Below are 4,821 nucleotides of genomic sequence, written 5' to 3'. Positions count from 1 at the left end.
TTAAATTATTATCAGATGATTACTCTGACTGTTCAGCAAACTGTTGGTTTGAATTGCACTGAAAACCTGAAAATAACTAGACAACCATTATGTTTAAATTGCAAACATTAATTTATTTCAGTAATGAAGCTATTTGGCATATATTCAAAATACTTGTCACGTGCATTACCACATGTTCTAGTCAACTATTTAAGAATGCAGCTGGTCAGTAATCGTCAATAGTGTTGATCATAAGGAGGAAAACAAAGAATCTCTCAGAGTTCAATAAAGGGCTTGATGTTGACTTTTTGTCCAGCAGGTGACTGTTGTTTCATGGATGACAATGCTACTCTCTATCACAAAAGAATTGTGTAACAGTGATTCATCAAGCATGACAGCTACTTCCATCATCACTGGCCACCACACAGCCTAGATCTGAATCCCGTTGAGAATTTATGGGACATATTAGAGAAAGAAATTCAGGAGCAAAGTTGTTTTCTTTCATCTCTGAGAAAATTAAAGAACTGTGTGGTGAACACCTGGTATGTTGTAAATGAAATCCATCACCTTGTGGAATCTGTGCCAAACTGCATATATGCTATAATTTTGGCTAAAGGAGGTATTGGTTGATATGTGTATCATGTCCCCTTTCTCTTCCACCTGTTACCTACACACCCTCAATTGCCCCCCCCCCATAGGGAGCACTCAGTTGACCTGCCACTAGCTTGATCACTCATCTCTGAATCTTCTCCACCACCTGATCTCTAAGAAATTCAAGTGACCAAATCTGTGAACAGTAATCAAGGTGTGGTCAAATCAGAGCCTTATATAGAGGGATAATAACCTTTCTATCTTTACTTGTTAATGTGTTCTTCAACATCCAAGAAATATCAGCTTTTTTTTGCCAACACTTGCAATACGTCCTCTGAACTTCAAATCTCTATTCACCATCATCCTCAAATCTCTAGCCTCATCAATTTCTCATAATCCAGTACCATCAATATGATACAAAGTAGGTAATCTTTCATCACAGACATTTTGCAACATTAAATTGACAACCATTTGCCTAAACCCACACTGTTAATTTGTTTACTTTCCTTTAGTGTTATGTTACACAGTGATCAGCATTCATTTTAGACAAATTATGGAGACTATAACTGTGTTAGAAATAATTACTTTTATTTTCCAAAGTTTTGACCTTCATATTAAGGTCATCATCTGGAGTATACACACACACACACACATATATATACACACACACACACACACACACAGAGAGACATGCTATATTACATTTCAAACAATATGTCAAAGAGACAATGATTTGATCAACCATTATTCTACTTGCCTGATCTCTATGTTCAGGCCAGTGGTATGAATGTAAATTTAAGGAGGCCTATGAAATTCTTATCAACCATCCTAATCTTAACAATAATAATGGTCTAAAAATCCAAGACCAAATCCAAGAATTTGGAAGGCACGTGTTCTACCCACATAACCTTTTTGTCCAAGAGTTAATTATAAATAACACCGCAAGTAATTCAGGATCTTAACTCGAATATAAAAACTCCCATGTTAAATTAGGATACCACTTTTGCTGTAATAAAACTATATGAATTTGTTCTCTGATAATGTTATAAATAGAATATAGCTTTAATGTAAGTTTTTTTTTATTCCACTACAGATCAGGCCAGTAAAATAATGGTTGATCAAATCAGATGGGTGTTGACAGTCTCATTTCTATATGGAATCCACTAATTTCTGGAAAGAACTGGAAAGTTTGTTTACAGTGGTGTAAGAAACACTGTGACTGTACACTGGAATAGTGGAAAAAAATTGTGATCTGAGAAGTTGTGGTACACTTTGTTCTGTATCGATTGTGGGTAGAGTTTTGCAGGAGTCCCATGAAGCAGTGAACTCAGCTTGCCTTGTAAACAGCCTAGTCACACCCATTTCCTTTATCTAATTCCACTGTGGAATTAGATAAAGGTAGATAGGAATATTGTATTCCTGTCTACCCATTCCCAAATTTTACCTTTTATCAACTTTTCCAATACAGGTTCTCTCCCATTTATTCACCAGGTTAGGAACCAGACCACTGGCAAAAACCAGAAGTAGGTGAAAAGCAGAACTTAACCTTTATTTAGCTTGCAAAAGCATTTTTGCTGCTGAAAACCATAAATAATGTACTATATATCCCTTGGAAATGCATGCAAAAACTAAGTAATACACTAGGATATAGAAAAGTACAGTGAAATGAACAAAAGCCTAATTTTAATTATATTTATTCTTAGAGTTAGTATAAGGATCATGGTTATATTTGAACAGAGCATAAAGGGGAGGGAGGGGTACTGTACTTTAACAATCACTTTAGTGATGCTAATTGGTTTGCAATTTGCTACTTCTGTCTTGCAGCCAACTTTATGTAATGGAACCTCTTAGCTTCTTTCCACTTTCTTGGAACCTTGCCAGAGCTGAGACTTACATTAAACAGCTTAGAAGCACTGCCATTTCTCTTGCACATTCTCATGTCATGCTGACATGCTGTTCACTTCCACTACTGTATTCACCTTGATATTTTTCAGTATGTTGAGTTACTCCTCCTTTCGTCTACTTCATTTCTCATATCAGCCTCTGTCACATCAATAACTGCAAAGTAATACCACTAATTAAACTCTACCTGGATGATACATCTTTGCAAAGTGATCACTTAGCAACTGAACTATTTCTTCTCCTTTTGTTATTTTCTTACCATGAGCACTGTATAAGGGTATCCTCCCATAACACAGGCCTGCAATGGAAAAGTTGTCTGAGAAGTAATAATTGATTCTTATAGATTTTTTTAGGTGCTGAGCTCAGAAAAAAATATTAAAAAAATTCCATCACCCACCAATTTTACCCAATTTCTAATTTTATCATTTTTATTAGTAGTATTTGGATTTAAATTCAGAACATTGGTATTTGTTTTCATTCTCTTTTATTTACAGCTAATTACTTATATAAGTGCTTTTTTATGGTAAAGAAATTTCCATGAAACTTCACATTCTTAAGATTGGAGAGGGGAGTGAAGAATGCAGATAAAAGTGCAGGTGGCTACTTTGAATCTGATTTGTCGAGATAATAGATGACTTTCCTGCTGTCACAGACACATTTTCTTGTGTGATTCTTTAATTGAACTGTAGTTGTTAACTACTAAGGTTATATTTCTGAAAGTTGGTATTTTCTAAGTTAGTGTGAAGATTTAATGTGCTACAAAATGATACAAAAATTTAGCCTTCATTCTCAGCACACTTATGTGCAATGATCATGGACGGACAGTTTCCGGTGATCTTAAAGTCATATCTATGATTTTGGGAGAACAAAGAGGATACACCAAATACCCCTGCTTTTTGTACGAGTGGGACAGCTGAGATCAAGAGCAACATTGCATCAAGAGGGAATGGCCAGAAAGAGTCACATTAGAACCTGGAAGTAAAAATGTGTTACACAAAACTTTGGTTGCTTGGGAAAAAATCCTTTTACCCTTGCTTCACATAAAGCTGGGATTGATGAAGCAATTTGTCCAGGTTTTCTCAAAAGAAGGAGAGTGTTTGAAATACATCTGTGCAAAATTTCGGGCATTATCTACAGCAAAATTGAAAGAAGGTATTTTTATCAGTCCAGACATCAGGAAACTTATGAAGCATAAAGTGTTTGAAGAAAAAATGCCGATTGTTGAAAAAGAAGCATGGAAAGCTTTGAAAGAGGTGGTGACCAAATTTTTAGGAAATCACAAGGATCCCAACTATAAAATGATTGTGAAAGACATGCTACAGAAATTCAAGGATTTGGGATGCTTCATGAGCTTAAAAGTGCACTTTCTCAACTCTCATTTATACTACATTCCTGAGAATCTGGGAACTGTCAGTAAAGAGCAAGGAGAGCGATTCCACCAAGACATCAAGGAGATGGAAAGAGGGTATCAGGGCAGGTGGGATGTCAACATGATGGCGGACTATTGCTGGATGTTGCACAGAGACGACCCTGGAAAAGAATTTCACAGAAAAAGTTTCTTTCACAAAAAAGAAGCTTTGAAGGAAAAAAGAAAAAGACACCACAATGAAATATGAAGTATGTACTAAAGAATAATCTCTAATTACTTTAATTAAAAATTTTTTTTCCAATACTTTCATTCCAAAAATATTTATGGAAACTTTTAAATACTGTTATTTTACTTAATATAATGCATTTTAAAGCTATTTTAATGTAATATTAAGATCCATTTTGTGAAAAATCCTTACGTGATAGAAAAAAATGGAAGAGATATTTGAAATCAGTGGTCAGAAATAAATCAGAAACAGTTAATAGTTTCCAGACAACTTTTCATGACTCTAAATTTGCAGGCCTGTGTAATCATTTTTACTCTTACTTGCTACATAGTGAAAATAAAATTTTGATTTACTTGGACCTGCTTTGCTAATTTTCTCTTAAAATTTGATTTAGCCTTCCTTAAAATACTAGGATACCTTTTCTGTAATTTGTAGTGCTGATAAGCATGCTGATCACTTTTTTTTTTGTTTATATTCCTTCCACAGTTTTTCTTTTCCCCCAGTCCCTGCACTATATTGTTAGTCATATCTTTATGGTTCCACATAAACCATTTCTTTAGTGAAAATTCTACATGTTAAGCAACATCCTAGAACAAGATGCAAATTGATGTATGGTATCCACATCTTCCACTGAATCCCCCAGGTCTCTAGCAGCAATCAACAATATATATTTTGTCCTGTTGGCTTCTATCTCAAACCAGACTGTCTCAAATGAATCATCTCCCTCTGATCTACAATCTTTAACTTCTATTGC

The sequence above is a fragment of the Typopeltis vanoorti genome, chromosome 12 (genome assembly GCF_054136105.1).
Source record: "Typopeltis vanoorti isolate ZY-2024b chromosome 12, IOZ_Tvanoo_1.0, whole genome shotgun sequence".
Classification (NCBI taxonomy): Eukaryota; Metazoa; Arthropoda; class Arachnida; order Uropygi; family Thelyphonidae; genus Typopeltis; species Typopeltis vanoorti.
Note: the sequence above shows the minus strand (reverse complement) of the source record.